General features: G+C 43.4%; 1 long non-coding RNA gene across 1 annotated transcript in view; it reads right to left on the minus strand.

The window, feature by feature from the left end:
* Positions 1 to 8,358: 8,358 nt before the first annotated feature.
* The window catches only part of LOC135104505 (uncharacterized), a 126,532-nt gene continuing 108,346 nt past the window's right edge, over positions 8,359 to 26,544 (minus strand). The window contains exon 3 of the long non-coding RNA XR_010270461.1: positions 8,359 to 8,479. This is a non-coding gene — a long non-coding RNA (uncharacterized LOC135104505). The remainder of the gene's footprint in view (positions 8,480 to 26,544) is intronic.

Below are 26,544 nucleotides of genomic sequence, written 5' to 3' on the forward strand. Positions count from 1 at the left end.
GGAAGTAGAGAAGGTTTTAAATTGAAAGGAACTAAAAGAGGAAGGTACGAGTAAAGCAGGAGGTAGGGAAGGCAGCGAATGAGGAAAGACGAAAAGAGGAGGCCAAGCATGAAATTATTATGGGAAAGAGAGAATAATGTCTGAAAAAATTATGAAACATTGTGAAATTATCAGAAATGTCAAGTATTTTAAAAACCTAATGTTAAGACAAAAGTATAGACGAAGTGAATTGTAAATAACAGACAAGAAAAAATTGAAGTGTGGTTTGTTTCAACTAAAGTCTGAAGTGAGACAGAACAGTCTCGCTGCGTCACAAAACAACGCCTCTTTCCTTGTCTCGTGTTTCACCTCTGGATAGGACGCGGCCTCCACTGCAACCTATCCTAATATTTAACTGACCCGGGGGCTCGTGGAAGGCTCATTTTACATTCTTTTCTCTCTTTGTCAAAGGAAGGTAGTCGAGTGCTACGAACCACAATTTAAAGCAAAGAAAGACCGCTTACTAAGAACGAAACAATTGAGTTCCAAAAGAGTATGGTCAGTTTAATTTAATTCACCTCGGGCTGTTTCCTCGCCTTAAATCCCCTTCCACACATCTCATGCCTCACTCACTCACTTGACTCACTTCTTTCTCCTTTCATCCTTCCTTCCCCTTCCACTTCCTGTTCTCCTTTTCCCATTACTTTTTTCTTTCCACGCCGTGTCCTGTTTGCATGGCGCGGGGCAGGCTCTCTTGGTCCCATTTCCATTCTCACTTCCGCTTTTCACCAGCCAGTAAGACACAAGTGTGAATGTTTCGTGTGTGTGTGTGAGCGTGTGTGTGAAGCTATCCTCTCTCTCTCTCTCTCTCTCTCTCTCTCTCTCTCTCTCTCTCTCTCTCTCTCTCTCTCTCTCTCTCTCTCTCTCTCTCTCTCTCTCTCTCGCCTGTCACCCTTACTATTCTCCTCTCCCCCCCAGTAGCAGCAGCAGCAGCAGCACGCGTAATAAAACAGATAAGAGGTCTCGAGGCTAAAGAGAAAAAAGTAAAAATCAATCTTACTTCTTTCCTGCCGGCAGCGCCAACACCCGCTAACCTCCGATGCTTCCCGAGAGGGGACTGATAAGGTCTTCAGAGGCTCAAGTTTATCTTCTTCGATTCCCAATATAGGCGGCAGGACAGCTTCCCATTCTCCCTTCCCTACTTCTCATTCTGCATCTGTTCCTCTTCTTTTCTTTCTTTATTTCTCATTCTGGCACTGAGTCCTATGTTTGTCTTTTTTTCCTTATTCTAAATCAATTACCTGATCTATGTTCTATTCTTATACTGTATTCACGTCTCTATTCCACCATTCCAACCTTCAACTTGCCCCCTAGGATTTCTATTTACCTTATTTCTACACACAAACGTACACATTGCGAAAAAAAAAAATCTTCCTGTCTCTCCTCTTCAAACTGTTACAGCTACTTACTTCATAATGTTTCTTTGCCTTACTTTCGTCTCTTTACCTCCCTCCCTCCTTTCTCCGTCCCTCAAAGCCAGCCCACCGCCGCCCCGCTCCCACGACACTCACTCGCCAGAAACCCCACCGCCCCACCGCCGCTCGACTTGCTTCACTTCACCCGCTTTGCCCATTACTCGCAGCGGGAATGATGAAGACGACACGACGCCGATGAAGACGCCAAACAGCACGACGCACAAGACACATAATAGGGGTCGGGAAGAGGAACACGAAAGAGGAGGAGGAGGAGGAGGAGGAGGAAGGACTACTTTGCCTGCATACTTTGTCGCGTGAATGTGTTTGCGCCTATAAAACAAATCTCTCTCTCTCTCTCTCTCTCTCTCTCTCTCTCTCTCTCTCTCTCTCTCTCTCTCTCTCTCTCTCTCTCTCTCTCTCCAAGGCATATTTAGTGAAGCCGAGGATTTACATGGAAAATGAGGGTCGAGGAATGTCTGGAAGGATCTTTTAGCGGTGAGAAGGGATTGCAGCAGCAAAGAGAGAGAGAGAGAGAGAGAGAGAGAGAGAGAGAGAGAGAGAGAGAGAGAGAGAGAGAGAGAGAGAGAGAAGGGGAGAGGAGGGAGAAAGGGTAAACGAGGGTTCGGTAATGTACCAGAACACATTAGCATTTTCACCACCTTCCCCCCTACTCTCTCTCTCTCTCTCTCTCTCTCTCTCTCTCTCTCTCTCTCTCTCTCTCTCTCTCTCTCTCTCTCTCTCCTCATATTTGCAATCCAATCTACCTCTTCTCCCCACACCACATCCTCAACACCCCTACACAAACATAAACACACACATTACTGCCAGCCTTGACACATTTAAACAGCGGTAAACGGCTCATTCTTATCTTAAACGCACCGCCCCTTATCTTCACCCTTACCTGCGCACCAGCATTTAGCCCAGTGATCTCGCGATTATCTCCACGCCGCACATTCCTCAAGCAAAACTACTTCTCTTTGTCCCGTGAGATTAAGCAAAGGTGCATGAAGGAGAGCAAAGGAGAGGAAAGGAGAGGAAGGGAGTTTCAAGCAGGAACGGTTACAGGAAAGGTGTGGGCAGAGAGAGAGAGAGAGAGAGAGAGAGAGAGAGAGAGAGAGAGAGAGAGAGAGAGAGAGAGAGAGAGAGAGTTATAATGCAAGCAACGCAAAACCAAAGTAAACAAACTTCACTTAACCCGGATGCCGGAACCATAAACTTCCGTCGACGTTTAAGAGACAAGGCGTTCCCCGAGAGAGAGAGAGAGAGAGAGAGAGAGAGAGAGAGAGAGAGAGAGAGAGAGAGAGAGAGAGAGAGAGGAGGGAGTTTCATCTTTAATACTGTGCAAATATGAAACGGGACAACAAGGTAGGAAGCGGCAATGTTGACTTAAAAAAGGGACATAAAATAAAGAAGCTGATATAATGTAGGGAAAAGGGAGAGAAGAAAAGGAAGGAAGCGATGCAAACCAAGGATGGAGAGAGAGTAAGAGAGAAAGGGAGGAGAAGGAGGAGGAGGAAGAACACGCCTCTCACCGCCTTTACTCAACTTAACCCATAAAGTCCACTTCACCACACCCCAAAAGGACTCTAACTTGATTCCCTCCACAATGAGCTATTTTTCAGGCCTTAGCCGAGACAACACCACCCACCATAAAGATGTATGCCGCCCCACCCTGCTTGCCCGGTTGCTAGACCTGCTCGTGGATTATACTTAACTCTGACCGAATTTTTGGTTTAGCTGCGTTAGATAATGTAAGTGGTTTTGTCTTGCACTGTTTTAGGTCAGGTTTGTAGGATAATATTCCAGAATGCGATTGTTTTTTGGCGAAGGGGTTCAGAATATGCTGGTTTGGGATTAAGGTGGACTGGAATAAGTATCGGTGTGTTTTTGTTCGTATCCTGGACTGGAAAGAAGTAAGCTGAGTCTGGATGAGCTGGTGTGGAAATGGTCTCGGAATTGGTATAGTTTTGTACTGGAATGAAAAGAAAAAAACGAAAAATAAGTTAAGTAGGCCTGAAATGTGTTCCGAAATGCACTTGATTGTACATTGGATTGGATTAGATCAGACTATGATGAGATGAGCCGGTTTTAAAAGATTTTAGGATGGATTTGGTTATATAATGAACTGGACTGAAACTGAGCTGGAGTGAACTGATCTGAAATAGAGTGAGAAATCCACAGCTGAACGAACGATAATGCGCTGCCTCTCTCTCTCTCTCTCTCTCTCTCTCTCTCTCTCTCTCTCTCTCTCTCTCTCTCTCTCTCTCTCTCTCTCTCTCTCTCTCTCTCTCTCTCTCTCTCTCTCTCTCTCTCTCTCTCTCTCTCTCTCTCTCTCTCTCTCTCTCTCTCTCTCTCTCTCTCTCTCTCTCTCTCTCTCTCTCTCTCTCTCTCTCTCTCTCTCTCTCTCTCTCTCTCTCTCTCTCTCTCTCTCTCTCTCTCTCTCTCTCTCTCTCTCTCTCTCTCTCTCTCTCTCTCTCTCTCAATAACCAGAAATATCCCTCCTATATATATTTTTAAGTTTGTGTTTATTTCTTCCTTAGACCATTCAGATACACGCCTCGGCATTTCCCGGCTGGCTGGTGATCCTATCTACAAATGAATGCCGAGGACGGCTATACTGAAGGAAAGACGCTGAGAAAACCTCGGCTATTTACGTACACTGTCAAGTGAATAGAGCGGTCCAGAAATGGAACGACGCAGATAACGAACGATGAGACGAGGGTGAGGCAGGGAGACAGATAGGGTGAGAAGGGAAAGGTGAGGCGAGGAGGGGCAGGAGGAGAGAAGCTGGAAGGGAGAATAGCACTTAGAGGAGGCAGGGTAGCAGACAGACAAGAAGTAAGGCAGGATTAGGTAAAGGTGGGGGTGAAAAGAGTGAGGAGGATGAGATAGGGTGGTATAGGTGAGACAGGGTAGTAAGATAGCACGGCTGAACCAGGACTAGGCTGGATTGAAAGGTGAGATGAAAAGAGGACGGTCAGTTAGGTAATAGAAGTGAGGCAGGATTGCAGGGGAGGCAGAGTGGCAGATAAGGCGAGGAAGAAGAGATAAGGTCGGTGAGCCAAGGAAATGCAGGTTTTCCCAAATGTGGAGCATCGAATCAATGTGAATCAGAGGAAGCTTCAAAAACAGATTCAACACACCCCAAGAACCGTTCGTCCTCTTCTTGCCAAACATTTCCAGGCGCCCAAAGGTGAATCAGGTAAGTGTTTCCGGATGATTAAAGATTTTTTTTTGTGTAGATGAACCGATACATTAGTCATCCGACCTTAATGCATCACGGTAAAGTATTGCAATCGGTGCTGAATAAATGCCCGGCGAGGGAATTAATGGCGCGCAGAGTTAAAGCCGGTTCAAGACATTAAGAAGGCTGTAAACGACTTAGCTTTCAAACGCAAACACGCCTTTAAGTTTATACCCAAGTTATAAACAAGATCACTTGTAAAATGGTTCCGCGAGAGATGTTTTTTTTTTGTCATCTACCAGAATGCCAGTTTCGTATATTCATCGTCGCCTCAGAAACACAAACATCTTTAAAATTTCTGCCCGACTTAAAAGATCTCATGTCCAAACTTGCAAAACATAAAATAGAGTAAAATAGTTCCATATACTTTTTTTTTTAAATCAAACAACATTACTGGTTCGTGTATTCATTCCAGACATACAAACAAACATGCTTTCAAGTTTCTGCCCAGTTTACCTGATCACGTATCCAAATTGTGCCATAATATTTTTCTTTACCTAACAATCTCCAGCTGGTTTATGCATCACAAGCTTATGTAACGATCCCTCCCATCCCTCCCTCTGTCCCTCTGTCAGGTGTTCCCTCTCCCGCAGGTACTCAAGACCCTCCAGCGGCACCCTCAAGCACAGCCCCTAGCTACGGTCCTCCTGAAAGACAGCCAAACCGAAGCAAATACAATCAAAGTTTTCCCGTTCAATGTGGAAGAAGCGAAAAGGTAAATCTGCTCTCTCTCTCTCTCTCTCTCTCTCTCTCTCTCTCTCTCTCTCTCTCTCTCTCTCTCTGCTCATGCCTTCGATCCCATGCTGGCCTATTTTCGTACATAAGTGAACAACCACCATCACCACCACCACCACCTGGTACCCTACTCCTGCCTCTGCTCAGGCCTGCGGAGCTTACTGGGTAATCTTCCTTCGGCCTCATACTGAAACCGAGAGAGAGAGAGAGAGAGAGAGAGAGAGAGAGAGAGAGAGAGAGAGAGAGAGAGAGAGAGAGAGAGAGAGAGAGAGAGAGAGAGAGAGAGAGAGAGAGAGAGAGAGAGAGAGAGAGAGAGAGAGGCTGTATGTGTGTGTGTGTGTGTGTGTGTGTGTGTGTGTGTGTGTGTGTGTGTGTGTGTGTGTGTGTGTGTGTGTGTGTGTGTGTGTGTGTGTGTGTGTGTGTGTGTGTGTGTGTGTGTGTGTGCCCTAAAACTTGGTAGCCACGGAGTGTCTAGCAGATACACATGCTGGGGGGATGAAATGAGAGAGCAGGAGCGAGAGAAAGGGCAGCTTGGGAAGACTACATCAAACTGTCAAAAACAGTGAATTTACATTACCCCAGCTACCTATCTATCCCTTGCCTACGTATGTAAAGCGCTTGATGAGTAAGTTGACGTGCAGCAGCAGTAGTAGTATAGTAGTAGTAGTAGTAGTAGTAGTAGTAGTAGTAGTAGTAGTAGTAGTAGTAGTAGTAGTAGTAGTTGTTGTTGTTGTTGTTGTTGTTGTTGTTGTTGTTGTTGTTGTTGTTGTTGTTGTTGTTGTTGTTGTTGTTGTTGTTGTTGTTGTTGTTGTTGTTGATGTTGTTGTTGTTGTTGCTACTGTTGTTGTTGCTGTTGTTGTTGTTGTTGTAATGGTGGTAGTAATGTTGGTGGTGGTGGTGTTAGTAACAGATACCGGTTTATCTATCTTTCACAGCACATGTCACTTGTAATGTGGAAAGAGAGTAGAAGAAAGAGAGGGATAAGGAAAGAAAGTGGGCATGGAAAGGAGAGATAAGACGACGAAGGGTTTTACGAAAGAATAGGAAGTGTAGAGAGAGAGAGAGAGAGAGAGGGTAAAGAAGTTCCACCAAGGGAGTGACGCAGTCATAAATATGCCGGCCACTTCCTGCGACTATGAATGTGTAGGTGAAGGAACTTTGCATTCATATCCTGGCATCACTGGAGTTTCCTTCTTGCATCCTCTTCCTCTTCCTCCTTTTTCCATCTCCTATTCCTTCTTCTCCTCCTCCTTCTCTACTTCTTTCAAAGCTTTTTTTACTAAACCACCACTTCCGTTTCTTCTTCCTCCACTGTTATGCAATGTCTTGTACTTGTTTTTACGTAAGAGCCACACTGGATAAGGCCCCTGTACAGAGTTAGCAGCTGGAGGTGAGAGAAACTGGTAGGGACGACTCAGAACATATAATTTCATAGAAGCTGTTTTAGCAAGCTATGAGATGTGAAGTTTCCATTTTAGATTATTAGTAAATGATGGATCGAACATGTTCAATGTAGAAGAGGACAGTTAAGCGTCACTGAAGAAGAGGCGATAGTTATCTGGAAGGTTGTGTCGAGTTGGTAGATGGAGGAATTGAGTTTTTAAGGCAATGAACAATACTAAGTAATTGCTCTACACCATTTCATTCTCTATAAATTTACTTCTTTTCTTTCCTCCTCCCCATATTTCACCTATTTTTTTCACATGTTATTTGAGTACATCCTTCCCTCCCTCTGCGTTGTCTTATAATTCTAAACATTCACAATCTTCTGACACTCGTCCTCCTTTGTAGAACATTTTCATTCTTCCCTGAATCTCCCGAGCGTTCACCAGAACCACACGACGACCTCTTTCGCCCTTTTCCTCCTGAACGCCTCCCATTTAGGCACTTCACCTCTTGACTCATCCCTACCGCTTTGCCCTCTCTTCTTTCCCTTCTTCCCAACTCCCTCTTGTCCCTTTTCCTCTCGCTCCCCAAGCACCACCTATCATCCCTTCACACAGGTTCAAATTTATTCATCAAATTAGCATCCTCGCCAGACGTTCTCTCGGAAGCAATACCGAGTCATCTGCATGCAAAGGTATTCACACCTCGTGCCCGCCCGCCTCAGTCAACGCTCACACTTTAATTGAATTCGTCAGAAGGAAAATATCAATTTATTTACACATAATTTTGTCACACCTACATATGTATGTCTCTCTCTCTCTCTCTCTCTCTCTCTCTCTCTCTCTCTCTCTCTCTCTCTCTCTCTCTCTCTCTCTCTCTCTCTCTCTCTCTCTCTCACTTCCTTTATTTCTGATCGGAGACGTAAAGTCTATGATTCAGCGGTGCAAAATCGTAATTGCTGATACTATAAAGCTTATATTTATATGCTTCTCCAATCTTACTTTTCCTAGAGACGTTGTACAGTAACTATGTAAACCTTAGCTAAACGAAGCAAAAATGCAAGAGCGTATGTAAATTTCTAACCTTATTATTAACTGTATACTGTCATATATTTATAATAGATTTTTTTAATTTCTTTTGAAGTTTTACACTAATTTCGGAAGTACGCAGCTGGGACATTCTGCGATGTTTCATTGTTACAGAAAGGCAACAGTAATCACAACAGTCAAGCCTATCACAAGAACTAAAGGACAAGTAAAGAAATTATATCAGAGAAAGCCTCGTCGCGCTACTACCAAGTGAAGTAAACAACTCTCGCCATGCATTTAATTCCTCGGTACACACAACCTCCTCAGAATTCATCCTACTTGCACTGTCTAATAATGATTGCCAGTTAACACAATAAAGTCACTTGCTGCCTCTTTCCGCCAGCTTCCAGCCTCCCAGTCTCGAAAAAAAAAAAAAAAAAAAAACAGTAGAAAAGATAAATGTTCAATGGTAAATGTTAACTCACTCGTTCTGTGTGTCGCCACTCCGTTAGAATGGCGATGTGGTGGATCGTACCCGATTCATGGGGTTTGAAACATCAGTTCGGGGACTCCTGTTTCAATCAGTTTCCTTGTCATTTTTTCCGCACTTGCGATGAACTTCAGTGGCGCCACTGTTAAGGGAAAAAAAGTAACAGTAATTGAATTGTTCCCTAAGAAGACCTAACAGCACAACTGGTTAAATACAAAGAAAACATTTTATACTTGTAGCCTAGTACTAAAGTGGTACGTACGTTCCTACACCAAATGTTGGAATATTGACCGCCATCAGAAAACCAGACGACCCTTCACTTTGACTCGACCAGTATAGTAAACCGATTCCAGCAAGTGGTGTAGAGCGACAACAAGCAATGTTCACGGTTCTCGTGGGGAGGAAGGCAGATAATGCAACAACCACGAAGTAAAGTGTCTTTCGAACCTGAAGTTCTTTTCTCTGAAGTTGGTAGTATATTTGATTAATATCCTTCTATGGCACAGTGGCCACAAAATAGGCACAATCTTGTTTATAATTTAAAAATGAGCGAGAAGGCTGTCATGGCGGCTGGTGTTCCCGGATCAGCTACTTGACGTAAATTTGGTGCCTTCCTCTTCTGAACCCCTAGGCACCGAGCACTTGTCACTGAGAACCATGTCACGTTTTGATATCATTCTGAGAAGTGCTAAGAATTTACTTTGTTCTAATACCAGTTTTGAAAGTGTTGTACGTAATTTTTTAGGACAGTACAAAGACACACTGCTTCACGAGAATCTCCGTGGCACACAGCTGATCGGGCGGAAGTTTCCATAACAATCTTTATTACACGATTTTCCGTTTGAAGTAATGGTTATGCCACAAGAGGTTTTATATCGAAGAAACTTACAATATGACAGAAGCATAGCAGTTGATGGCATCTCAATATTCACACATCTCGGAAGGGCCTGCACGCAGGAAAATTCCCGCACACTGCGCATGTAATATAATAGCCAACCGGATCGCCCGGTCACTTTCTTACCTTAGCTGCTATTTTTTTCCTGTTGTTTCCTCTACTTTGTACCCCTCCCATTCCCCTTTTCTATGTATGTCTTATTCCCCTTGTTCATGTATCTTTCTAAAATAAAACAGAAAACTGAAACTGCACACTGCGCATGTGAGAACAGTCTCGCTACGTGATTGGTCGGCCACCTTCTCATCAGCTAACCTAACCCTAACCTAACTAATCTAACCTAACCTAACCTTAACCTTAACCTAACTACCCTGTAACCTAACTATCTTGTACCAAATTACTGGATATGGTCTCTTATTTATTATAACACATTATTTCGGCTAGGTTTAGGTAAGGTTAGGTTTAGGTTAGTTAGGTTATGTTTGGTAAGATTAGGTAAGATTAGGTAAGATTAGGTTACGTTAAGTTAGTTGATGAGAGGGTGGCGGCCCATTCACGAGGCGAGACTGCTCGCACATGCGCAGTGTGCGGAGACTTTCCGGCGTGTATGCCCTTCCCACATCTCGACATTTTGCATCCACATTTTGAAAAAAAAGACTTCCCTCGATATGAAATCCCAAAGAAGCAAGTCTGAATAACAATAATTGTATATATTTTTGGAGCCTAATACGGAGAATAAATGTGTGGGAAAGCAGAAAACAATCTTTAGTAAGAGGAGAGATGACGTCATACCACCTCAGTAACTCCGGAATCACAGAAAACAGAGTGATTAATGCGGGACTTGTAGAATCCTTCAATAATTATTATTATATCAAAGTCAAACGAATAATAGGAAAAAAAAATATATTATAACTCTTTCCATCGTCTAAAACTAAGGTGGAATTGTTTAGAAGCAGAAATTAAAGAAATTTCGTCCAAACGTCTTTTGTTTTCCTTGAGATGCATGTATTGACTAGTAGAGTTAATGTGGCTCTTAACAGTATGCGGCACTGAAATTAAAACCACAGCACATAAGATGGATACTGAAATAAGTGTAACTTGTAGTTCTAAGCATACTACAGACTTCTATCTAAGCCTTTTCTCTGACCTCTCTCTCTCTCTCTCTCTCTCTCCCTCCCTCTCCCTCTCTCTCTCTCTAAATCACCAGTACCAGAAAAATAATATTCTTTCGGCCTAACATTTAAAAAGAATACAGCATACACAATGACCCATCTCGCAGACCTGACCTCGGGCGCAGCAAAACAACCTTCCCGCAGAGCTGCCTCCTATCCCTCGCAAACAAAACCTGTTGTGAGTTGTGAGTTCCAAAAGAAAAAGGGTAAAATCCAGCATGATTTGACGGGACTAAGTCGATTGGCCTTCCTGCAAATGGCAATGTGGAACGAGAATGGAGAAGGATCGAAAGGAGGAGGAGGAGGAGGAGGAGGAGGAGGAGGAGGAGGAGGAGGAGGAGGAGGAGGAGGAGGAGGTGGAGGAGGAGGAGGAGGAAGAGGAGGAGGTGAGGAGGAGGAGAAGGAGGAGGGAAAGAGGAGGAAAGAGGAAGAGGAGGAGGAAAAGAGGAGGAAGGAGGAAGAGGAGGAGGAGGACGAGAACGAGGAGGAGGGGAAGAAGGAGGAGAAGAAGGAGGGGAAGGAGGAGGAGGAGGAGAAGGAGGGGAAGGAGGAGGAGGAGAAGGAGGGGAAGGAGGAGGAGGAGGAGGAGGAGGAAGGAGGAGGAGGAGGAGGAGGAGGAGGAGGAGGAGGAGGAGGAGGAGGAGAAGGAGGAGGAGGAGAGGGAGGACGAGGACGAGGATGAGGACGAAGAGGAGGAGGAGGAGGAGGAAAAGACTTGACCTTTACGTAAAAACACAAAATAACCACGCTATGATTTCATCTCTTAATTACAAATACCCAAATACATCTTACGAAACACTTTCTCTCCCCTAAGTTATCCACTGACCTATAGTAAAAGTAAATGAAGGAATTAAATCTTTTCCTTTCGTATATGAATTAAAATACTAGAAACCGAAGTCAGAAATATTAATACTTCTCTTTTATATTGAAAGTCCTCGTAAAAGATTTTGCTTTACGTATCTCATTCAATTTGTCTTGTTGAGTGCAAAAAATGAAAGCGTACACAGTCCACAAACACTAGCCAGCAGCCAGTAGCCGCCAGCCGGCAGACAACCCCACCGTCACTTTAGGCATCCGGATCGAAGAGCCAGACGAGTTGGATAAAAATGGAAGCGCAATAGTGAAAAAATCCCAGGCTGGGCGTAGGTTTAATGCAAGCAGTAAGGTAAAAAAAAGAGCCTTTGTTGGGAGTTCCAGATTCCAGTTGGCCTTTCCGGGCTGTCCTCGCTCTCCAGGCTTTGTTATCGCAGCGTGTGGCGGCCCTGGTGGACCCTAAAACCTGCACTCACACGCCGAAGGGCCTTGGCTTCAGGGGATGGAAGAAGGGGAGCGGGACGAGTCATCCAGAGACAAACTCACAGATTCCATTCTAATCTCTCTCTCTCTCTCTCTCTCTCTCTCTCTCTCTCTCTCTCTCTCTCTCTCTCTCTCTCTCTCTCTCTCTCTCTCTCTCTCTCTCTTCCCTTCACACGAGTGAATGCAAAGTAAATACATCATAGAGATTCTCTTTCTTTGAGTTCTTTTTTCTTAAGGTTGCCTTTGATGTTTTTGCTTATGATATCCTCCTCTTCCCTACTCCTTCCTCCGCATACTCCTTCATTTCACTATTACTTCCTCTCTTCCTCTCTAGTTCCTTCCATTTCCACATGCCTGGCAGCAAAAGACCTTAAGCAACTGTAGTTATGAGGGACAGTTATGTTCCACACAGTCTGCCCTCGAGGGAAACGACGCCAGATTCTGCTACTACCACGGAGAGGAAAGAACACAAATGCAAGAACGCCTCGTGCTCATATCTCCAAACAATGTTAATATAGAATCCTTGTTTAGTAAGAAATAGTAAAGAAAAAAAATCCTCTCGTTTCTGAAATAATGGAAAGACACGGGGTGGCAAACTAACAAAGACTCAGGACAATTACCACATTTACTCGTTTTCAATAATGTCACCAGCACTGTATGCAGCAGAAGCGGAAGGGGGAATGTCCACTTCTTGGGGAAATTTCAGTATAGAAGAACCACGGTGCTGCATTGGAATAGGTATTTTGTGTGCCGATCAGAAATTAAGTTAAAATGCAGAACTCAGCAAAGGAGTTGGACGGTGGCTAAAATGTGTTTCAACATATAGTTCAGTAGAGCAGTCAGTGAGGCATTCGTGGCAGCGTACAGTGGGGAGCTCCAAGGGGCTTTACACAGCCTCAACAAGGGCTCATGAGAGGGCTCACTGAAACTCCTGTTGGCGAGGCTCGGGCCGCTGCCAAAGCAGGCCAGGATCGCGTGGTTGCTGCACCGTGCTGTGCCCCTCGTTCTTTGTCTGATAAGGGGATTCAGCCGCTGCGAGGTTAGAGAACGCATTTAAATACATAGGAAGAACAGACACCAGGAGATTTGCTGGACTATAGTGAGGGTATCTGCTGAACTACATACAACGTGAGCAAAATAGTCACCAGCAGTCCTAAAGTACCAAAGAGGCATCTAAAAAAAAGGATGAACATATTCCTTTAAAACAGTTGCAAAGAAACAGGCGGGCTGCCACATTTCTGTATCGCAAACAGCCAAAGGAGTGTTGGAACTCGCGGTACGGCAGCTAGCGAATGCCAGCGGTGAACTAAATTCTCTACCGACAGAAACTTCCTACACAAAACTCCAGGAAGCAGTGGAGTGGAATGCATTTCCCTGGCCAGGACACGTCTTGAATCCTTGCGCACGCTGCCGGCGGGCAGGCCGTGACAACCACGTCGAGGCACGCCGCCGCTGCATTAATTACAGTTCTGGGAAACATATTCATCGGTGAAATAAAATTCACGTTCTGATTTATGTGATTTATCATTAGTCGTGCATACTTCAAAAGCATGAAAACAATCTTTTGCATTCACACCAAGATGAATAATGCAAGAATGTATTAGCGGCCGAAGGAAAAAGAAAATACATTTTGAAAAGTGAAGGTTTGGCAAAAGGATACACTGAATAAATATAAATACAAGCCGGATAAGCATCGCCGATCTGGTTGGTGGAGGCGAGGCAGCACATGCGGCACTGAGATCCCGACACCCAGGCATCCCACCCCGTCCCACACTGTGGGGCCACACACTGAAGGCAGCACGCTACTGACCGCTCCAACAACCCCGCACACCCTTGTACTCTCTCTCTCTCTCTCTCTCTCTCTCTCTCTCTCTCTCTCTCTCTCTCTCTCTCTCTCTCTCTCTCTCTCTTCTCGGTGAGATTTCAAAAGTTCGTTTTCTTGGCCAAACTTTTTATTCCCTAATTCTTTCCCAACAATTTGCCAGATGGATTGTGAGTCGGCTCCCAGGCGGGAATTCATGGAGTTTCTTCATTATTATAGCGGCGAATGTCCGTGAGAAGGATCTTGATCACGAGCCTCCAGCCCATAAGTATTCCCATCGAGCCTCTGACGCCCTCTCCCTCACCTCCTTTCTTCGTCGTTTCCACCACGGCCTCGTGTCCTCTCCCAACCTCTTACTGCCCTTAATCTCCTCTTGCACGCAACTTTTCTTGCCTGTTGTCTGTTCAGTACTACGTAGTTTATGATTATATCTCTTCTTCCTCCTTTAGAACGACCAATATGGCTTCTTCCTCTCCCTCTTCCTCCTCCTCCTCCTCCTCCTCCTCGTCCTCCTGCAGTGTTCCGGGCTAAGAAGACAAGGGAGCGGCCTACGGTTCCCGGATATGAAACGGATATTGAAGAATTTTGTGACGGGTCATAAAGGCGAGGGATGAAAGCAATAACGCGAACGTGTTTCTCTATCCAGTATGGCTTTCCTCCTTTTCTTCTTCCTCCTCCCACACTGCCGCGACCACCGCTCACTACTGGCTACCCTTCTTGCGTCCTACGCCTCCTCCTCCTCCTCCTCCTCCTTTTACTGTGCTCTTTCTGCCTCATCTTCCTGCTCCTACTCTTTCTCTCATATATGCTTCACTTCTTCCTCCTCTTTTTTTTCTTTCCTTCCTTCACTTCCCATCCTCCACATACCGGACCAACGCATCCCTTCCTCTTCCCGTCACTCTGAAAGCGCACAAACACACACACACACACACACACACACACACACACACACACACACACACACACACACACACACACACACACACACACACACACACAGGCGTGACCTGGTCATGTATAAAACATTCCAGGCCATTTATTCAACAAACTCCCTCAAATCGTCCGCATTACTATTCCTCACCGCGCACACCTGCTCGTCCCCATCCCACTCCCCAGTTTGCCGGTGCCCGTCACACCTCCTCCCAGCCACAGCGGCCCATTCCCTCGCCACATTCCCTTTTCACTCATCACTTTCTTCCCCTTTCTTGCACTTTTCTTTTTTTATTTATTTTTTATTTTGTTCACAGCTCCTTTACAGTCATCCCTCCCTTCCACTTTCTTCCACTTTTTTTTTTTTTTTGTCCTTTAATTTTGTCTTTAACTACTTTTCAGTCATCAATTCTCTCCACTTCTATTTTTTTATTAATTTTGTCTTAAGTCTCTTTACATTCATCATTCCTTTCTCTCTCTCTTTTTTTTTTTTTTTTTGTCTCTCTCGTCTTTCTCCAATGTAAAGGTCAAAGAGACGTAGATAAAACACTGAAGCCACACTTTGCAATAGCTTATGACTTCAACTTTATCTACCTGCTTTTCCTATAGCTACTTGTTTATCGTGCCGTCTTCTTTTTTTTTTTTTATTATAACATCCATTTCACTTGCCTATCTCTCGTTCGCTTTCTCTATATCCACTTCTTCATCATCCCTCTCCTCTTTCCTTTCATTACGTGCTCTTTCTTCATACCATCTCATCCCCTTGCTCACATTCCCATTGATTCGTCCCTCCCTTCCTCTGCTTCATTCCAAAATCCTTATTTCTACTATTCACATCTCGTTCCCTCTCCATGTGTCTACCTGTTCACCCTCTCCTCCACTTTCCTCCATGTTCTTTCTTTCTCTAAATTTTATGCTAGTGTTTCGTTCCTATCCTGTTCCTACTTTACCAATAAGCCTTCTTTCTTTCCTCATTATCAACATCCTTTTGCTTCTACTCCACAACATCCCTCTCTCCTCCTTTTGTCCCCTCCCATCGTATCCAGCCCCTTTTCTCCGACCGAGAACTTAAATCCTGCACATTTCCGTCTCCCTCCCCCCACCTCATCCCCCTCTGCTCAGTTATTCACGTCCTTTTTCACGGCCTCTTCCATGTCCACCGAATAATTCCAAGTTTTTATTCACGGGATCCAAAGCTGCCATCCATCTCTACGCGCGTGTTAACGTGACGCCGTTGATATTGGTAGTGGTGGTGGTGGTGGTGGTCGTGGTGTTGGTGGTGGTGGTAGTGGTGGTTATAATAGTGATGGTTGTGGTAGTGGTGGATATTAATGGGGTGATTAAAGTCGATAACTGCTTATAACAGTGGGCATAACAATTCTCTCTCTCTCTCTCTCTCTCTCTCTCTCTCTCTCTCTCTCTCTCTCTCTCTCTCTCTCTCTCTCTCTCTCTCTCTCTCTCCAATTCATCCACAAAACGCATGCACGGGGACAGCAGGCAATAAACATAACAGAGTCACATGAATACAAAGAAGCCAAGAAGACAAAAAAAAAAAAAATAAATCCCAAGGAGGACGAAGGAAAAGACTCCGCATAAACACACGAGGGTAAATAAAGAACAAAAGTAATCATCTTGCACTTTTGCAGAAAAAGAAGTGCAGCGTTTGTTATTTCCGTGAAGTGTTTTGGTTTTATTTTGTTCTTATGTTTTATCTTATGTTCGTGACTTTTTCACGAACTCTTAACTTTAGTCTATTCATGTTAACAAGGTAAGAGTTATACTTTTCACTGGTAAGCTCTCAAACACTGCTTATTTCTGTTTTTCTCCTTCCATCCTTCCTGTTCAAAGAGAAAAGTATCAAGACACTCCTGGAACTAAATTGCTCAACTTCTATGAAACCTCTTGCGTAGTTGCTTTTTTTTAATTTTATAAGTGGCTACTGAGTAGGGCTTTTCTCTATTTAATTCCCTTATGCCAGTATTTTTCGTACGTAATAAAACATCTTGTCACTTGTCATATGTTTTCCCTCCTTCGCCACGTCAACTTTCAGTCCCCTATTGCAATGTCAACTTTTTTTTTTTTTTCTCACTCACGGACACAACGGCAGCTGTGCGTCACACGCCTTGCCATCAACACCCTCCAGTGATCTCCAATAACTTATGTATTAATTATTTTAATATTTTCATGTGTCTGGATAAAGCAACCGTAGTGTATTATTTGTATCCGGTGGTGGAAAGTGTTAGTATTGTGAATTGTACATAGTGTGTATATTAAAATGTAACATAATTAACACAACGCCCTCACATTATGGCGCTTTGCTCCCTCCTCACGACTATTTTCAAAGGTCACAGATGACTAACCGAGTTCTCAAGAATGTATGTCCTGCTATTAATGTAGAATTCTTCTTAATCTGTTACTAGAACCATAATAACACTTTTAAAATCCGTGTAGCTTCAATTAGAGTCTTTTAAAAGTAGTTGGGGTGCGGCACAGAAGCGTTTCAGAATACATTTTTAAGCTGGTCGAGAACAGTCCAATACGGTTATCTTTTACGATCGAGATAATGAGTAGCGGAGACGAGTGTAACGCTTAATAACTGTACACTTGTATGTTCGTGCACTCGTCAAATGTTTCGTTGCTTGAGGAGTTGTAGAATTTTGCCAGTGCTGTGAGCGTCTACTCTGCTGCGTGTGTCATCCTACTGTCTACTGATCGTGGCCAGTTAATACATCGCCACCATAAGCTCGGTTTCACTTAATCTCACTCCTTAAAACTATGCATACAGACAAAGAAAGAAAGAAAAAAAAAGAATAATGAAAGGAAACTGAATACTAGAAAGTAGAACACAAAGCCACACACACACAAAAAAAAGCATCGTAAACTTATGCAAGAAAAGTGATATGTAGAGAAACAAAAAAGAAAAAAAATATACAAAAAACAATATACACTAGAAAGCCTAAAAAAAAAGAAAAAAAAACATCAAAAATACAAAACAACAAAAGCGAGTGGAACGGCTGAAAAAAAAAGACAAAAAATATCAACTATCAAAACTGAAAACTGGTCATAAAGAATTAAAAAGAAAACAAAAGAAAATACTAAAAAGAGGGAATAAAAAAAAAAATCTAGTGGTTCAAAGACTCAAAGGGAAAAGGGGGAAGGAAGGGGAGGGCAACGAAGGAGGGGAGGAAGGGAGGAAGGAGAGGGTGGGGAGGGAAGAGGTGAGGACAGGATTAGGACAAACAGCACCACACGGGACACAGAAACTCCTGGGACGGTGCAGCAGTGCTGGGGCTGGAGGTGGAGAGGGAGATGAGGAGGAGGATGAGGGGTGAAGGAGAGGGATGAAAGGGATGAGGGGAGATGCTGGGAGAGGAGGGCGAGCGAAAGAATCCATGCAGAAAAAAAAAAGAGAACTAGTAGGAGTAGGAAGAGAAAGAGGAGGAGGAGGAGGAAAGAAGACTTGTGGGGGAAGTAAGATACTCGTACATGGGATATTGGGATAGCGACGCAGCATTAGAGAAGGAAAAGGAGGAGGAGAAAGAGGAGAAGCAGGAGGACGAGTAGCAAAAAGAAGGAGAAGGCCGAGCGCCTCAGTGTATAAGTAGACAATGGGCGGGATGCGGATGTTTTGTTCCTCAAGGCCAGCGGCGCAAGAATGCTCGGCCTCAAAGACGAAAAAGAAAACTGCAACGCATTTACTGGCGAACGACTGACTGAAATATCTAGCCCCACTTCACATTGGGAGATTTGCGATCAGCAGGACGGCGGGACATGAATGACAACTTTGTGATGAATACCACTAGAGTCACCGCGAGGAACTTAACCCTTGTTGCATTTCCGTATAGCTTTGTCTTTGGCCGCGACTCGGATTTGTGTCCCAAGCTGACTCCTTTTCACTGCCCTTAAATTGATATGAAGGTTTTGAAAGCTGAGTGATCTGCCAACCTGTCTGACGTGACGGTGAAGTGAAGCAGGAAAACGTCTTCAAGCACTTCACATTCCGGAAGTTTGTAAAGTACTAAGGAAAAGTTACGGTAATTTTTTTTACTTTTAGAATGTTGGAAGTTATATATGAGATTCGTTCTACTGTGCTGTGCTTAATACACTTCACTCACTTCAACAAGTTCTGGTGGGATGGCCAAGGCACCTCTCTGCTTTATGATGCTGCAAAACTAGAAAAATATTATTGAATAGGATTTTAGATATAAAGTATTACTCGAGGAATGAACAATATTCAGCGTATCACAATCTAAAGCGTTTATTTAAAATTGCATGCAACTTTTGTATAATTGTAGTGTTTGGTGAACAGGCAATCACTTATGTCATTCCGTAAACATCGACCGTCACTCCGCTCAGACAGCTCAAGTCCCGTTTTTTTTTTTGAGCCCCAGACCTTCGCGTGGCGCGTTTAAGAAGTGTCGTCAGTTTGCCTTTATGGTCACATTCGCTGTGCACAGTGATGAAATAGTGTTACCATAGAAAACAATAGTGAGTCTCTCTCTCTCTCTCTCTCTCTCTCTCTCTCTCTCTCTCTCTCTCTCTCTCTCTCTCTCTCTCTCTCTCTCTCTCTCTCTCTCTCTCTCTCTCGAGCGCGTCCAACTTCTTAAATTTTACTTCAACTTTCTTTTAATGAGTTGTTAAACCATCCCAGGAAGTGTGTGTGTGTGTGTGTGTGTGTGTGTGTGTGTGTGTGTGTGTGTGTGTGTGTGTGTGTGTGTGTGTGTGTGTGTGTGTGTGTGTGTGTGTGTGTGTGTGTGTGTGTGTGTGCGTCTGTGTCTCCTGCCACTTCGCCTCAGCCTCACGCCTCGTGCCACGCACTCACCGTCCAGCACGTCACTCTCACCAGCGCAAAATCTCCGGCAGCGATTGCATAACTCTGAAGATTTTTCAAACAATATTTTCCGAAAACTGCGGGAAGCACTTACACAAATTTGCCAGCCAGCATTTATAACCTCAATAAAAAAATATAAAAAAATGAAGAGAAGTTTAAGTGTTTTATATCTAAAAGTCTCACTAACGTTTCCAGCGCCTAACTACAGACTCGTATATCTATCCCTCCTTACACCAAGCTAATTTTAAAACAGTTCTGTCAATATGAAAGAGTCCTACCTTTAGCTAATAAAATACTGAAGACCCATAGAAATGTTGCTTTTTTCAACAGTTCCTATAATAAGGGTCGCGAATTCACTTGTTACAATGACAGTGGCCTGTACACACTAGTACCTCACAACCAACCTTATCATAATTCAGAGTAGTTCTGCGGTATCTCTCAGTATATAATATACACGGTTAAGCACCCTTCACGTATACATGGTGACTTCAGCGTGGGTCGCCGCCCTTGCCTCACCGGCACACCGGCTCGTTGCAGAGTGGAGAGAGTTTAGCGAGAAGCCATGGCACCAACACGGTTGTTCTCGTGTTAGTCCTCGCGCTGCGTCAGCTCAGTTCCCTGTCTGGTAAGACTTTGGTTCATGTATTTGTTTGAGTATCACTGGGTCATCTCACCCGTCTTCCTAAAGGCAAAAAACAGTTTATTTTTGTAAAACTCAGTGGAATACTTATCCCAGTGTGAGAGGTGCAGGTACTGTCTCATCCAAGGACACTTCCCAGCCAGTCAGGTGAGACAGCACACATATTAATAAAAAGAAGTCGCATAGGCCTACTTGTCACTCCAGATTTCTTATTACAGAACACCAAACCTCCGCCACCACCTCAGTCAAGTCCCTGCCTCTTATACTCGCGTGTGGTATGTAACTCCTCACTTTTATGTCATTTATTCCTCAGAAATCATCTATTCTACCTTATCAAAATTAATCATCATCAGAATACTCGTACACAGTCATTGCCATCAATATCCGAGGCATCAAGTACATGAAAGGGATGAACGTAGGAAGATAATGAGAGAGAGACACGGTGACACATTGGTGAGGATGGCAGCAGCGATAATGATACAAAGGGGAGGGGAAGAGATACATAAGGATTAGTGAGGATAAGAGGGAAAAGAAACTGCGAAGGAGAGACAAGAAAGAAACAAAAGATGAGAGATTAACGTATCTTACAAAGTAAAGTACTGAGGAATTACACAAAGACGAGAGGAACTGCACGGAATCAGAACATAAAACACACACACACACACACACACACACACACACACACACACACTAGAAGAGAAATAAAGAGGACAATGATGAAATAACTGGAAAAAAAAAAAAAACTGGGAAAGGCTAGGCGTGGGAGAGAAGAATGTGAGGGAAAGTGCAGAACAACGAGGACACAAGCATTAAGAAAGGATTGCACCTCACACGTGATCGGGATGACTTGAGAGATGGACCAGGAGAAGGAGGAAGTAGAGATAGACCAGGAGGAGCTGTCGGAGGAGAGAAAATGTGGGAACAAACAGGTAGGAAAGAAGAGATTGAGAGAAGTGTGGGACGGTATGAGAAATGAAGAGAAAGAACACGAAAGAAGGAACGAAGGCGATATGAGGGAAGGGGAGACTGTATAAGAAAGGGGAGTGAGAAAGACATGTAAGGAGGGAAGATGAACACGAACAAAGAAGAGACAGACGTGGAGTAATACATGGGATATGGAGAAACTTGTGAAGTGTTATTTTACGAGTCGATATTGAGGGTTTTCACTAATACACTTTATAATGCGCACTTAAAAAGGTATTAGATTTTACATTGAGAGAGAGAGAGAGAGAGAGAGAGAGAGAGAGAGAGAGAGAGAGAGAGAGAGAGAGAGAGAGAGAGAGAGAGAGAGAGACACGCACAAACTGACATACTTACAGAAAGACAAACAGACAAGTAGACAGAACATATACAAACAGAGAAAAGATAACATACAGACGAACAGACAAACAACTGAATCAAAGACAGAAATACAAATATGCAAAGAAGCAAAGACGAAAAAAAAAAAAAAACAAGGACAGTCATCGACTCACTTAAACACACACACACACACACACACACACACACACACACACACACACACACACACACACACAGGCAAAGCAGCACATCGGCGGAAAAACAAAACCCTCTTGGGACATTCTCGACTGGAGGGGTGGAGGTGAGAGGTGTGCAGGGATGGGGAATTAGAGAAAGTGAAGGGGAAGGGGAAGGGGAAGAGGAAGGGAATGGGGAAAAGGAAAGGGGAAAGGAAAGGCGAAGAAAAAGGAAAGAAAGGCATCTAGATCCTTAACTTTCGAGCAAACTTTCCCTTTCAAGTGCGCTCACTACTGTGTGTGTGTGTGTGTGTGTGTGTGTGTGTGTGTGTGTGTGTGTGTGTGTGTGTGTGTGTGTGTGTGTGTGTGTGTGTGTGTGTGTGTGTGTGTGTGTGTGTGTGTGTGTGTGTGTGTGTGTGTGTGCGTGTGCGTCAGCGGCGTGCCCCAAGTTGAGATAAATGTGTTGCGGCAGTCACCCCGCCACACCTCGCCTCCTCTTTGCATACCCAGATTGCTTCAGAATCACTTCCATTTGTCCATTCCAACCTCACCCACCGCCTTTCTCAAGTGAAGTGCTCACACACAAGCGTGCACGCAGGCAGAGAGGCACACGCGTGTGGAGATAAACACACACACACACACACACACACACACACACACACACACACACACACACACACACACACACACACACACACACACTGAACTCGTGGACGTGGTTTGGGAAGGGGCAGCCCTGCTGAGGAGCTCCTTTCTGTGATTCTAGTTGGCCTGGTGACTAGTGGGAAGAGAAAAGTAGCGAGCAGTCACATAACAATTACTGCTTGAGGAAAGCTTCACTAAGATAATCTGTAAATCGACTGACTGATCTAAATTCCCTCTCTATGCAATTACTTTAATTACAAATTTCCACGTAAATCTGAAGGAGGCGCCATGCTAACGGGTTGGTAATTATAGGGAATGATGCGGCACGAGGTGTGCGTCGCGTCATGACATGGTGACTCTACGTCTTTACGCCTCTATGCCAAAGTTTTCTCCTCCAAAATAACACTAATATCCGCATCAGGCAGGTCATAGTCGACCTTTTTTTTTATGACTCGTTGATGTATTAATTTATAAAAGTGCGTCAGGCGGCCTGTTCTTGTACAATATCAATTAAAATGTAATCCAGATATACCTGTCGACACAATAACTTTATTAATTAACCTTCTCTGAGAGTTAATGTCAAGCCGTTTCACTAATTTCGACACAGGGATTTTTTTAAATATATTCAATGATAAAAAATGCTTTTGCTTCAATTATATATATATATATATATATATATATATATATATATATATATATATATATATATATATATATATATATATATATATATATATATATACACACACACACACTTCTAAGTAGACCTTATGAAGTATATGTGAAGGTGAGAGGAATAGATCTTTATCGCGCGACGTTTCGCTATATGCAGATGGCATTTTTAAGCAAAAAAAAAAAAAAAACACACATAAAACATTGTTATAAAAAAAAACAATCAAAACATAGAAGTTAAAGATTAATACAATCAGAAATACTTAGAAGACAAACAATTTCAGAGAAGAACACGAACATAGAGAGTAGAATATAAAAATAAGATACGATGGTTATTACCAGATATGGATGGAGTCAAAGAGAGAAGCAACTATAGTGAGGGATAGCAGAAGGAAGAAAATTACAGTGAGCGAGAAAAGAGAGAGTCAAGAGTGATTGAAACTGCGTTGAGTTATACTATTAATAGTTTGACTGACGTGTTCTGGTTGTTAAGGCTGGGCTTCATAAGCTTGATATACAGGGTTTCAAGTAATTGAACTTCATTTGGGAAGCTTGTTTTCCTTAAAACTTTGAAATTATCCTCTATTAAAGGATGATTATGTTCAACACAATGTGAGCGAATAGGGGAAAAAGAAGGGTGAGAGAGTGGGTGTCCCGTACAAATCGAGACTCCGTTGCTGAACAAATCTCTTATTATCTAAACACTCCTGACTGACTAGAGAAGTGTGCCGCACCAGCTTCTCTAAAGCATGAAAGGACACAGCGTCGCCTCGTCAAACCATTATTGGTAGAGATGCATGCTGAGTGAAGAAGACATGTTGAGCTGCTCCTGTAACCACAAACACTTCATCTCGCTTGTAAGATTTCTTTTATGTTTCAGTAATATATACTCTAGAGATACTGTACATGGCCTAAGAATATATGATACTAACACAGCCTCTCTTCCAGTGAACTGAAGAAAGCAAGAGTACAGGTGTCCTCACAGCAGATGTTTGTTCCTCGGCTTGTTAGTGCTCGGCGCGGGAGACAATATAATGCTAAATTCATCACTGTATTCAATAGTAATGAATCCTCAAACCATTACTATTATTTTAAGACGAGAGCGAAAAGAGACATCATAACTTCGCCATATGTTTGGCTCGCCAGTGAAGTTAATAGTATTTTATGTCCATTCCACTTTCAAGAAGAGGAAGGCGGTAAAGTGCATAAAAACATGAACCCGGCAGAAAGGATTTCAGGTTGTCAATTATTTCAGCTCTGTTCCTTTGTCACCTTGTGACCGTGATGATGAAGAAAGGCGTTGCATCTTTGACCTGTGTAGCGAAACAAGTGACACAAGTGTGTGCCGGGTAGGGAAGATTTGCCAGATTAATAAAGAATAGTGACACACACACACACACACACACACACACACACACACACACACACACACACACACACACACACACACACACACACACACAGCACAATAAAACATTTTCAAAGCTGACTAATGGAAAGCAACTCAAGTTCAATGGAAATATAACAATAAAAAAGTAAATAAATGAGAAATCCAGCTACAGTAATGAATAAAATTCCAGACATGAAGAGGACGTTTGGTAGTGCACGAGAACATTTATTCACGAAATCAGCATCCTTACAAAGTGCATCGCCTTTCCTGGGATGGATACAACACGCCCAAGGCAGAAAAGCTGTGGTGGTAAACGATGCACTGCCCTCCCCTCCCCAAGCCTGGCGTCCCCGTCACGGCGCACTCACAGCAAACTCAGATCAACGGATAAGTCTGAACAATTACTCTCTACGTGAGCAGTGTGTATGATCGCTTAATATTGACGTCACCAAGGCAGGTCAGTGGTGAGAAGTTCATTGCACTTACCACGCTGTCGCTGATTCTTGTCATTCGTGACCTGTGATTCCTTACAGGGAGACAGATGTCCATCGAGCAATAGTTCAGGCTCTGCTGCAGCGGAAATGGTCAATGTTGTGCAATGCTATAACATTCTGAGTCTATTCATTATAAAGAAGAGTAATGCGTGCACTGTTGTCATCCATGTGGTGATTATGTACAGAATTAATTACGTTTTAATCTCTTAAATTTATCGCAGATAATATGATTTATAAGTCTCACATCACCATATTTCAGATCATGTATTAATGTTTTTTTTTTTTTTTCGGGTCTAGCAATGTCCCTAACCTGTGATGTGCTGCTGCCGCCACTAACACCTCGCGGGAGTCTGCTGAGGAGGCGTGCCAGCAGGTGGGCGGCAGCAGGTGCACACCAACACATCTTTATATCTCGATCTTGTGATGTGAAAGTCATATAAATTTCTTCAGATTTTTCTTCTTTACACTGGCAATCTCTGTATTTACTATAAGTAAGACTAAAAACTCCCTTAAGGGAGGGAGGCCGACAAAAGGTAGGAACATTCATAATCACATGAACATAGATTCTTCACATCCTGAATGGCGCAGTGGTAAAAAAAAAATGTGTTCATGGGAAAATATCAATAAGAATGACCAATTAATTAGTAAACAGAAATAAGTAAACAGTAACTTAAAATAAAAAAAAAGATAATTACAATTCACTGATAAAAGTAAACGAGTTTCCCAAGCAACAAACCGCCAGATTTGTTTCAATAATAATGCCTCATAATTTCCAAACTTTTGAGAGAATGAAATTAATATTTACTAACTTTCATACTACTCGTAATTTCAAAAATATAAATGCATGGGAATATATTCTATGCATATTGCTGTCCATATTATGAGTGCTCATTATGAGCGTTAAGGCGAACTTTTAAGCATACATTTCAGGCTCCGGTCACAGCTCACAGCAGCGCCCTAAGGATATGTGTGGCGGCGGACCCTGCGCTGCGCCGCGACACAGTCAACAAGCAAATCGAGAGCACACTAGTTACCTAATTCAACTGAAGAGATTCCGCTGACTCAACTGATTTCTTATCATTATTAAGTTTCCGTTTGCCTTGAAAGAGTTCCAGTTGACTGAGTGAGCAGATCTTGTTGAGTGGGCTGACGCTTCTAACTGTATTAATCTTGTTGGCGGGGATCACAAACTCCACTACCTCAGCACTCGCAGTTACTAATTAAATTTCCATGAAACGTTCCATCATAATTATCCACAGAGGGGAACTCTTAGAGAGAAACGTTCGTATACTTTCGAAATTGCTTTGAAAAATAGTAATGAGGAATAGACAGATTACTACTATTCTGGACTCTATGGAAAACTTGCAAATACATTACTCTCTCTCTCTCTCTCTCTCTCTCTCTCTCTCTCTCTCTCTCTCTCTCTCTCTCTCTCTCTCTCTCTCTCTCTCTCTCTCTCTCCATTTTAAATTTTTCATTCACACAGTCCTGTCAACACAATTTCATTAGCGGGCCACACAATGACGCCACACCGACCCGCCACACACACTTTTATTCTCTTCCTTCGCCACTATTAATCAAGAACCACAAATATGTCGGTGACCGCCTTCTTCCATCTACCTCGCTGCTCTCCAGAGTACCACACAATTCAACAGTCAGCAGAGTGAGACAGCAAAGGAACCGGAGCGAAGGGAATCAGGGAGGACGTGTGGCAGGAGTGAGGGGTGAGGTTTGGTTTTGGGAAGGCGAGGCCTATGTTTACATACGACAAGGAGGAGAGAGGCCACAAAACACTAGGAATACAGCATGAACAAAAGTACAGTAGGCTTATCCCGGATTATTTGTTTTAGTAACGTGCACCATTCAACAAATATCCATCTCCTCTATAAAACTGTTCAGGAAAGCGAGGAAGAGGAAGGAGGAGGAGGAGGAGGAGGAGGAAAAGGAG

This window comes from Scylla paramamosain, chromosome 10 (assembly GCF_035594125.1).
Source record: "Scylla paramamosain isolate STU-SP2022 chromosome 10, ASM3559412v1, whole genome shotgun sequence".
Classification (NCBI taxonomy): Eukaryota; Metazoa; Arthropoda; class Malacostraca; order Decapoda; family Portunidae; genus Scylla; species Scylla paramamosain.